Source organism: Alexandromys fortis, unplaced genomic scaffold (genome assembly GCF_014885135.2).
Source record: "Alexandromys fortis isolate MF-2015 unplaced genomic scaffold, M_Fortis_MF-2015_v1.1 scaffold_34, whole genome shotgun sequence".
In the NCBI taxonomy this organism is placed as follows: domain Eukaryota; kingdom Metazoa; phylum Chordata; class Mammalia; order Rodentia; family Cricetidae; genus Alexandromys; species Alexandromys fortis.
The window spans coordinates 2,132,923-2,145,132 of NW_026067933.1; positions in this window are offsets into that span (position 1 = coordinate 2,132,923).

Genomic DNA, 12,210 nt, shown 5'->3' on the forward strand with positions numbered 1-12,210 from the left:
TCAGTCTGCACAGGAGGTTCTCCCCCAATTCAGTCTCTTATACGTCTAGTCTTGTTACACATTCTTTGGGGAACACTAACACAAATTTTTGCATATTCTCACTGTGTAGTATTATCTTTGCTTATTTTTAATTTCTTAGTTTTTGAGATTATAATATACAATTTTCCCCTACCCTTCCCTCCATCTAAACCTTCCTACATAGCCCCTCCTATATGTCCTTCAAATCCATGTCCTCTTTTTTTTTTTCATTAGTTGTGCTAAAATGCATGTTTGTATAATATGACTTTTAGAAGTCAGTCCTCATATTCAACTTAGCCAAATTGGAGTTTATTTCTGTCAGAAAAGTGTAGCTCACCCTTTTACATCAAATTATTAATATGACTTTTAGAAAATAATAATAATATTTAAAATAAACTATGTGCTATTCTTTCTAAGACAATATAAAAACAGCAAATACAATTTATATGATATAGGAACTAATGGAAATTAACACTACTGTCACCTTTCATAATTCATGTTTTGAGGAGAGTTATTATGAAAAGAACACTGATAAATATATAGGTTACTATTCATTATTTAACTTTCAATAATGTATTCAATAATGTATAAGTAATTAAAATAATCATTTATTTACAGTGCAAAGATCGTGATAAAAGGCATCCTCGCTCTCTCAACTCAACTAAGCCAGTGCATTTGCATATACCAGGGTGATGTTCAGCTTTAGGGAATAATTAAAAAGAATTATGTATGAAAAATCAGAAAGAACTGCATTAACTTCAAAAGATGTTATAATTAACTTCTCTGCATATTCAAAAGTGTAAAACTATGCATTCTAAAATGTTCATTCAGCAGCTAGTAGTATTTTTATGTATTGTTACTAGCATATGGTCAGGAATAACTACTTCATGAGATGAAATAAGAAGGACTATAATTGGGACAATGAGTTTTATACATAAATAGTATATATGTGATGCTGATATAGATTTTATTAAAGAGTTTTTATTTTCTTTTTTAAGATTTAATTGATATTTTGTTGTGTTTAATTTTACACATGGATATGTAAATTATGAGATGGTAATATAGAGCAAAAAGAAGTCCGGATACATTTGCATATCTGATACTGACATGTTTATATTATAACAAACATCCTTTGTTTACAGGGGCTGTAAGAAAAGTACTGTTCCCAGGTCAGGGGTTGTTTAAAATAGAATTTTTTTTTTTTGATAACACAGAGCATATAGGTCCACAGGTTCTGTATTTTTTATAAGGTGTAGAACTATATATCTTATTTATTTCTTTTTTAAAAGAAAACAAACTATCTTTTTTCATTATACAAACCAATCCAAGTTCCCATTCTCTCCTCTCCTCCCATTCCCTCCACATACCCTCCCACCCCACCCATATCCACTCCTCAGAGAGGATAAGGCACATTGTTTGGGGAAGGCCCAAGGCCCTCCCTACTATATCTAGGCTGAGCCAGGTATCCAACCAAAGAGCATGGCTTCCCAGAAAGCCAGTACATACAGCAGGGATAAATTCTGGTGCCCCTGCCAGTAGCCTCTTAGTCTACCCCAGTCTTGCAACTGTCAACATCATTCAGAGGGACTAGTTTGGTCCTATGCTTGTTCCTTCTCAGTCCGATTGGAGTTGGTGAGCTCCCATTAGCTCAGGTAAACTATTTCAGTGGGTGTCCTTTTCATGGTTTTGACCTCTTTGCTCATATTCTCATTCCTCCCACTCTTCAACTGGACTTTGGGAGCTTAGTCCAGTGCTCTGATGCGGGTCTCTGCCTCTGATTCCATCAGTTGCTGGATGAAGGTTCTATGATGATATTTAAGATATAAATCAGTCCGACTACAGAGCAAGTCAAGATCAGGCCCCCTCTACTCTACTGCTTAGAGTATTAGCTGGAGTCATCCTTGTGGATTCCTGGAAATTTCCCTAAAGCCAGGTTTCTGCTAACCCTATAATGGCTCCCTCAATCAAGATATCTCTTTCCTTGCTCTCATCTCCGTCCTTCCTCCATCTCGACTATCCCATTCCCTCAAGTTCTCCTCACCCCTCCCCTTCTCCCCTCCTCTTCTCCGTCTTCCTTCCTTTCTCTTCCCATCCCAATGCTCCCAATTTTGTCAGGAAATCTTGTCTATTTTTACTTTCCAGGTGGATCTATATATGTTTTTCTTAGGGTTCATCTTATTACTTAGCTTCTCTAGGACCATGAACTATAGGCCCAATATCTTTTGTTTATAGCTAGTATCCACTTATGAGTAAGTCATACCATATTCATCTTTTTGGGTCTGGGTTACATCACTCAGGATAGTGTTTTCTAATTTCATCCGTTTGCATGCAAAATTCAAAATGTCATTGTTTTTACTCCTGAGTAGTACTCTAATGTGTGATTGTGCACATTTTCTTTATCCATTCCTCAGTTGAGGAGCATCTAGGTTCTTTCCAGGATCTGGCTATTACAAATAATGCCGCTATGAACATGGTTGAACAAATGCTTTTGTAGTGTTATTTGGCATCTATTGGGTATATTCCCAAGAGTGGTATTGCTGGATCCTGAGGTAGGTTGATTCCCAATTTCCTGAGAAACTGCCATACTGATTTTCAAAGTGGTTGCACAAGTTTGGATTCCCACCAGCAATGGATGAGTATTCTCCTTACTTTACTTCCTCTCCAGCATAAGCTATCATTGGTATTTTTGCTCCTAGTCATTCTGACAGGTGTAAGATGGTATCTCAGAGTTGTTTTAACTTGCCTTTTCCAGATGGCTAAGGATGTTGAACATTTCCATAAGTATCTTTTGGCCACTTGAGATTCTTCTGTTGAGAATTCTCTGTTTAGTTCTGTATCCAATTTTTAAATTGGATTATTTAAAATTTTGTTGTCTAATTTCTTGAGTTCTTTACATATTTTGGAGATCAGTCCTTTGTCTGCTATGGGGTAGGTGAAGATTTTTTTTCTCATTCAGTAGGCTGCCTTTTTGTTTTATTGACTGTGTCTTTGGCTTTACAGAAGCTTCTCAGTTTTAGGAGGTTCCATTTATTTATTGTTGCTTTTAGTGTCTGTGCTACTGGGGTTATATTTAGGAAGTAGTCTCCTGTGCCCATGCATTGAAGACTACTTCCCACTTTATCTTCTATCATGTGCAGTGTGATTGGATTTATATTGAGGTATTTAATTCATTTGGACTTGAGTTTTGTATATGGCGATAGATATGGATCTATTTTCATTCTTCTACATGTTGACACCCAGTTATGTCAGCACCATTTGTTGAAGATGCTTTCTTTTTTCCATTGTATCATTTTAGCTTCTTTGTCAAAATCAGGTGTTCATAAGTGTGTGGATTAATATCCATGTCTTCAATTTGATTCCATTGTTCAATCTGTCTGTTTTTATGCCAGTACCAAGTTGTTTTCATTACTGTAGCTCTGTAACAGAGCTTGATGTCAGGGATGGTGATGCCTCCAGAAGTTTCTTTTATTGTACAGAATTGTTTTGGGTTATCCTGTTTTGTTTTGTTTGTTTTTCCATATGAAGTTAATTATTGTTCTTTCAAGGTCTGTGAAGAATTGTGTTTTGATTTTGATGGGGATTGCATTGAATCTATAGATTGCTTTTGGTAGGATTGGCATTTTTACTATATTGATCCTTCCTATCCAACAACATGGGATATCTTTCCATTTTCTAGTATCTTCTTCAATTTCTTTCTTTAAAGACTTAAAGTTCTTGTCAAATAGGCCTTTCACTTATTTGGTTAGTGTTACCCCAAGATATTTTGTTATTTTTGGCTATTGTGAAAGGTGATGTTTCTCTGATTTTCCTCTCAGATTCTTTATCATTTGTATATAGGAGGGCTACTGATTTTTTTGAGTTGATCTTGCCACATCACTGAAGGTATTTATCAGCTGTAGGAGTTCTCTGGTAGGGTTTTTGGCATCACTTATGTACACTATCATATCATCTGCAAATGATGAAAGTTTGATTTCTTTCTTTCCAATTTGAATCCCCTTGGTCTCTCTTTGTTGTCTTATTGCTATAGCCAAAATGAAGGCACTGAATTCTAGGAAGTCTTTAATTTCTTTCTTTATTTCTCCCTTGACCCAGGGGTGGTTCAATAGTTCACTGTTCAATTTCCATGCGTTTGTAGGCTTTCTGAGAGTAGTATTGTTGTTAAATTCTAACTTTAACCTATGGTGATCCGATAAGACATAGGATTACTCCATTATTTTTTTTTTTGTGTGTGTGTGTGTGTCTGTGGAGGTTTGCTTTGTTACTGAGTATGTGATCAATTTTAGAGAAGGTTACATGAGGTGCTGAGAAGAAGGTATATTCTTTTGTGTTTGGGTGGAATGGTGTACAGATGTCTGTTAAGTCCATTTGAATCATGACATTTGTTAGTGCTCTTATTTCTCTGTTAAGTTTCTGTCTGGTTGACCTGTCCATTGGTGAGAATGGAGTGTGGAAGTCTCTTACTTTTAGTGGGGGGGGGGATTGATGTGCGATTTAAGTTTTAGTAATATATCTTTTACATATGTGGGAGCTCTTGTATTAGGGGCATAGTTGTTCAGGATTGGGACTATATCTTGATGAATTGTTCCTGCTATAAGTGTAAAGTATCCTTCTCCATCTCTTCTGATTGATTTTAATTCTAAATCAATTTTGTTAGATATAGGATAACTATGCCCACTTGTTTCTTAGGTCCATTTGATTGGAATACCTTTTCCCAAGCCTTTACTGTGAGGTAGTGTCTGTCTTTGAGGTTGAGATGTGTTTCCTGTATATAACATAAAGTTGGATCCTATTTTTCTATCCATTCATTTAGCATGTGTCTTTTTATAGGTGCACTGAGTCCACTGATATTAAGAAATATTAATGGCCAGTGGTTGTTAATTCCTGTTATTTTTTGGTAGTAGTGTTTGTGTGTTTCCCTTCTTTGAGTTTTGCTGGTGGGGGGTTTATTTGTTGCCTGTGTTTTTGTGGGTGCAGTTATCTTCCTTAGTTTGGGGTTTTCCTTCTAGTATTTTCTGTAGGGCTGAGTTTGTGGATATGCATTGTTTAAATCTGGTTTTGTCATAGAATATCTTTTTTTCCCCATCAATGGTGATTGAAACCTTTGCTGTATATAGCAGTCTGGCCTTGCATCCATGGTCTCTTAGTGTCTGCAGCACATCTGCTGGGACTTTCTGGCTTTCATGAATTCCATAGAGAAGTCAGGTGTAATCCTGATAGGTTTACCTTTATATGTTACATGGCCCTTTTCCTCTACAGCTTTTCATATTCCTTCTTTATTCTATATGTTTTGTGTTTTGATTATTATATGGCAAGGGGATTTTTTTTTGATCCAGTCTATTTGGTGTTCTGTAAGCTTCTTGTACCTTCATAGGGATATCCTTCTTTAGGTTGGGAAAGTTTTTTCTATGATTTTGTTGAATATATTTTCTGTGCCTTTGAGCTGGAATTCTTCTCTTTCTTTTACCCCTATTATTCTTATATTTGGTCTTTTCATGGTGTCCCAGATTTACTGGATGTTTTGTGTTAAGAATTTGTTAAATCTAATTTTTCTTTGACTAATGAATCTATTTCCTCTACAGTATGTTTAACACCTGAGGTTCTTTCTTCTATTTCTTATATTCTGTTGGTCATACTTGTCTCTGTAGTTGTGTTCATTTACCCAGATTTTCTATATCCAGAATTTCCAGGGTTTATCTTTACTTTATTACCTCTATTTCAGTAAGTCTTGAACTGTTTGCTTCACCTGTTTGAGTGTTTTTGTCTTGGGTTTCTTTGAGGGATTTATTATTTTCTTCCAATTTTTTGTTTGTCTCTCCCTCCATTTCTTTAAGGGAGTTTTTCATTCCCTCTTTAAAGGTCTCCATCATCTTCATAAAGTTACATCTAAAGTAGTTTTCCTCTGCTTCTTCTGGGTTGGGATGATTAAGTCTTCCTGTTGTATTACCATTGGGTTCTGGTGTTATCACGTTACTTTTAAGTTGGAGGAATTCTTGCATTGATGCCTACCCATCTCTTCCTTCAAATGAGGCTTGGTCTAACCTTTGCAGTCACTGTATGAAGGTTTGTGAATTTTTCTTGGTCTTCTCTGTACTGTCGATATCCGTGTCTTGGGAACCTTGGAGGTCTCTTTAAACTTGCTCTCTTGGTCCTCTCTCTTGATCCCCTCAGTATTGTTGTATCAAGCTGTGTTTCAGAGTTCCACTGAGGTTGCAAGTTTGGGGGTGGGGTGGGCCTAGTAGCTTGGAGGGTCAAGTGGGTGGGGTTAGGTATTGAGGGAGCCTACCTTCAGGAAACTCTCCTGCTGGCTGGCTACAAAAGCCGATATAGAGTTTATTCTAATAAGAAGTTGATTGTATTAATGTGTTTTTATTTTTATCACATTATGTTTTCATATTACATTTATGCCTTCAGTCCATTGGTGTGAGTATGATGATGGACCTGCATTTCTCTTCTTCACTCTTTAGAGGTTCTCCCCATTCTGGCTAACCTGCTTTCTGAAGATGAATACTGAGAAAAACAGAAGAGAAATACATGACTTTTAAAAGTTTAACTTTAACTGATCAGTTTATTTATTTTTCTTCCTGACCATAGTTTCTCCTTCTTCCTCTCCTCCCAGGTCTTCCCATCTACTTCCCTCCATCATCTACTCTTCTTCTGTTTCTCTTCAGAAAAGTGCAGGTCTCAACAAAGATTATCAACACACGGCACAGTATATCAAGTTGCAGTAAGACTAAGCAACCTTCCCTTGTATGAAGACTGGGCAAGGTGACCCAGTAAGAGTAGAGTCCCATATACCAGTAAAAGAATCAAAGATAGCCTCTGATCTCACTGTTAGGCGTGCCACAAGAAGACCAATCCACACACCTGTCACATACAGGCAGAGGGCCTAGTTCAGTCCCAAGTAGGCTCACTGGTTATCGGTCCAGTCTCTTTGAGCTCCTATAAGCCCAAGTTAGTTGATTCTGAGGGTTTTCTCATGATTTTCTTGACCCTCTGACTCCTACAATCCTTTCTCTAGCTCTTCAGCAGGATTCCCTGAGCGCTTCCTAGTGTTTGGCTGTGGGTTGCTACGTCTATTTCCATCATTTGCTGGATAAAGCCTCTCTGATGACAACTAGGTGAGGCACTTGTCCAATTAGCAGATGTCCCTCAACGTAAAAATGGATATTATTCAGCTGTTAAAAGCAGTTGTATCTTGAAATTTGCTGGCAAATGGAAATAGAAAATCATCCTGAGTGAGTTAACCTAGACCTGGAAAGACAAACTTGGTGTGTATTCACTTATAAGTGGATGGATATTTGCTGCAAAGTAAAAGATAGCCATGTTGTAATCCACAGACTCAGGGAGGCTAGGTAACAAGGAAAGCTCAAGAGGGAATGCAAGAATCACCCTGGAAAAAGGAACTAGTAGAGATATTGCGGGTGGAGTGGGATCAGGTAGGGAAGGGATGGCGGAGGAGAGTACTGAAAGTGATGAGTAGAAAGAGGGACATTTTGGGGTGAGATAGAAACCCAGTGCAAAGGAAACTTCCAGAAATCTACAGGATGACCCCAGCTAACATTCCTAATAATAGCGGATACATAGCCTGAACTGGCCATCTCCTGGGACCAGGCAAAGCTTCCAGTGGAGGTATTGGGACCCCAACCCAGCCACATAACCTTTGACCTGCAATCTGTCCTGCCTGTGGAATGTGCAGGGTAAAGGTGGTGAAGAGATTGTGGGAGTGGCCAACCAATGATTGGTCCAGCCTCAGACCTGTGCCATGAGGGGGTTCCCACCTTTGATGTTGCCTGGGGTGCCAGTACCCAGAAACTGATGTCCCAGAGACCTAGGATGGAATCAGACATGACTGGAGAAGAAAAAGTCAATGTAATGATGTTCCCCAAAACATCAATGTAATGAGGCCCCAAAGTTTATATTTTAGCATGTATATACATATATATATGTATGTGTGTGTGTATATATATATACATATATATATATATATATATAAATTTGTTTGCTTTGTTTCTACTTCCCTGAATAATTATTTGTTGATAAATAGTCTAAGAGTACTGGGATTAAACTATGAAGATAAAAGCAATAATCTACAATATACATAGTGTTAGATCACCATAATAAGCTCCAGAAATATCCACTTTTGACATTCTTGGCGCATGTTCAGGTAAGATAAAGGAAAACAGTGTTATTTACAGTGACATGAAACTGTTTTTATTACTCTTCAGAGGGGCCTTCTTTAACAATGTTTCTAATTTACCTTTAGACAGTTTTAAAAAACATTAATTATCTTTTTTTTTAAATGTGGAAGTTGTTACTCTTAAAGAAATGTCCTACAGTAAGATTCCTAATGGCTAAGGGTATTATAGAAATGTTACAAGAAGAGAAATAAATAGATTCACTTTATGCTAGGAAAACAATGCCGGAGTACTTCAGGAGTGTCGGAAGTTGATTCGTTTTAAACCACTGAATCCTTGCATTTCTTCAAAGTCTCCCTGTGTGCCCCGTCCCCTCATCTCTGGGTCATGCATTTCAGAGCAGAAGATTTCTTATTGCCCTTTCCCATATTGTTCCTGGTCTTTTGTTACTCTTGAGTAAAGAAGAAATTCAAACCTGTAATTCCAAAATGCAGTCAGAGTAGGCATGGGAAAAACAGACAGAAAAAAACAAAAGGATAATGATACAGATATCAGTTTACTTATTGAGAGAGAAAACAATTCCCAAAATAGACACGCATAAGAAAAAAAAGGATGACAACAAGCCAGCAATAAGAAAATGGAGCCCGTTTTTAAAATGCTTGGTTGAGATAACTTTTTACTTCGATGCGAATACTATGATGAATTATAACTTTCTCTTTGGCATGTCCATTGATCTAGCTGTTCCCAAGTAAGGTGTCCATTGGAGTAATCAACGGGACTTTAAAAACTATAGAGCCTGACCTTGTTTTTAACCCTACCCATTCCCTGTGTGATTAGGAGTAGAATCCTGGAACATTTGAGCTTAAAAAAACAACCCCCATTATGATGTATATGAAAACCCCCATATAAGTAACTTTGACATCCAGAAAACTGCAAATCCAGTGTGGAGACTGTCAGGGAAAGGAGGAATCTGGAAATTTCTAGGAATTGGCAAATGAATAAATAAAGAACTAAGAGGAGACCCATGAGCTTGCCAATTCCCTTCTATCTGTGAGTTTTGAAGGATAGAAATGAGGGACTCAAAGGAAGGATGGAAGGAAGGAAGGAAGGAAGGAAGGAAGGAAGGAAGGAAGGAAAAGAAAGAAAGAAAGAAAGAAAGAAAGAAAGAAAGAAAGAAAGAAAGAAAGANAAGGAAGGAAGGAAGGAAGGAAGGAAGGAAAAGAAAGAAAGAAAGAAAGAAAGAAAGAAAGAAAGAAAGAAAGAAAGAAAGAAAGAAAGAAAGAAAGAAAAAGAAAAGAAATAAGGGGCTCTTAAACTGGGGTGGCAGAGGGCTCAGGGTCAAACTGACTAGCAAATAAGTCCTGGGGTGGAAGTGGGGCAAGGAGGCTGGCAAAGAGGTTTAGGACCTCAGTCAGAAGGCAAAACTCCTCTCAAAGTTGAAAGAGCAGAGACTGGAAGGTATATTGTGTCGCTGGTACGCCATGTCCCCTCCTAAACATTTCTAGAGCTACACATTCCAGTATGTTCTGCCTCTCCTGTCTTCCAACTTTGATCCAGGAGGAGCAGAGTACTTGGGTCCATCCCTGCCCTCCGCCCATCCAAGGAGCCCTTCCCAGGGTCTTTCTCTCTTCTGCCCACTGCTCCTGATGGCACAGCTCTCTCCTCATTATTCACTGTTATCCTTTTCATATGGTGCCTTCCCTCATTTCCATAGGTGAGATCATGATTCATTTTGAACCTTCTTAACATTGGGTAGGGTATACACAGCGCAGGATTCTTGTCCCCAACCCTCAACTCAGCTTTTTCACCTTAAAGAAACCACAAGGCTGTGCCCCATCTCAAAAGGCAAAACAGGCTGCTGAGACATTTACTGCCTTTTGCCTCCTGTTCTTCTGGGTGTATCGAGTCAGAGTGGGTAAATTTCGGTAAATCTCCTTCTCTGAGGCTGATTGTTCAGGAAGACTATCTAACGTGACATGAGGCAAAGTCTTTCCAGCACAAGTAATTTCTCAAACCTCCATTTCACTATCCTTCATTCCAGCTATTAGAATTCAGAGCAGCGACTCTGTGGACACTGCATCTATGTGGGCTGGAGGTAAATTTAGGCCTTAATGGAGGATGCCACTCACAAGGCAAGATAATTTAAGGATGGTCTCTTTGCATTTGAATTTTAAAACTCTGCAGCAGGAAGAAAGAAATGCTGCAGTGTAAATTTATGTACCAGAATGGCTTTTGAGAAATATCTTTAGAATCAACATATGGATCACACAGCACCTATAATAAGCTTGGATAATGGAAGATTTGCTTATTTTTGTTTCAGTTTATTTGTGAAGACAAAATTATAAATTCTAATTGCCCAAGGAGGCAAAATTGTATTTCCATGGAAGGAGGGTATGTGTGCTAAAGCAAGGCTAGAAGCCAATTTCTTTTTCGTTTTGCTACTAAGCTTAAAACTTAAAGTCACAGGACAAGCTCATTTGACCTTTTGGGAAAACAGTATTTAACAAATAAATTCTGAACAATGGCTACAATCTGGAAAATAATTGTTTTGCTCTGTGTGTTGTTCCCTAGGTAGGGTGACGATAATAATACAGAGTTAATCTCAGCACATACCGGCACAGAAATAGCTTAGTAAGTGTGGAAAATGTTAAGATTATCTCCAAGTGATGTACCCAAAACTTATTTTTCTCCCTTTCTTTATATAGTTAAGGTTCTTTGGCATCATACCCCTCTCCCTTAGGAGCAGCCTGTAGGCTGCACCCAAGGAATTTTCAACAACTTGTCATTGAATGATGATATTATATTATTCAGATTTTACTTGAAACACAGTTGGAAAAACAGTTATAGTTAGATTCGGATACAATTAAACAAAAACCTAAATAAAACGACATATAATGTCTTAAATAAGAGATATACATCTTTTTCATCTAAAGGCTTAGAAATAGTAGTGGATGAAAATAGAAGATTAGCTGCAAGACATTGTGGTGCTTTGAAAGAAAATAGTTCCCACAGGCTCAGAGGAAGTAGCACTGTTTGGAGGTATGGCCTTGTTGGAGTAGTGGGGTTATTGAAGGAAATGTGTTACTTGAGGGTGGGTTTTGAGGTCTCAGATGTTCAAGCTAGACCTACTTTATCTCACTTGCTCTTTCTACTGCCTGTGAATCCAGATGTAGAATGTTCAGGTATTCTTCCAGTACCATATCTGCCTGCAGGCACTTCCTGCCAGGGCAACAACAGACTAAACATCAGAACTGCAAGCCAGCTGCAAAGAAATGTTTTCCTTTATAAGAGTTGCTGTGGTCATGGTGTCTCTTCACAGCAATAGAAACCCTAACAGCCATCCTTTGGAACACAGGTTCTGCACACTGTGACTCTTGTCCAAGAGGGCAGGTAGATAGGCAACAGCTTTATTGCATCAATGACATAGCTGGGCTGACAAAGAGAGACATGAAGAAGGTATAGCTGCCACCTTGTGAGATCTGTTTATGTCACTAGACATCACTTCTATCTTCTCTCTAGGACTACAGCTTAGCAACATGGAGAAGTCCAGATTCAGTGTCACGCAAAGTATAAACTTCATCCAGAAGGATGGATATGCCACTAAATTGTCAGTTCTCTACCATAAGAGAGGGGACAAATGACATCAGATGGGAATTTGGGTGATAGTGACGGTTCAGCCTCAGAGGAATGGAGCAGTGGCATTCAGTAGACGGCAGTGTAAAAATTCACACAGCTTTGTTACCAAGACGGAATTTACTATATGTTAGTAGAAAACTAAGACATGAAGGGGGCTCAAGACGAGTGATAGATTGACATCCAAAAATTTATAACTTTAACTGCTTAATAATATGGTAAAAATTAGATTTCATATAACAATGTTAAGTAGGACAAAGTTCTCAACATTTCTTTAGGTGATATTTGAGCGTAAACATCTGAAATCGCTTCATTTAAAGGGTTTGTTGCGAAAGTCTCTGCCTCGCCAATTCCATGATTTCTTTATTCAGTTGCGTATTTTTTTTTCCTCGGTTTTTCGAGACAGGGTTTCTCTTTGTAACAG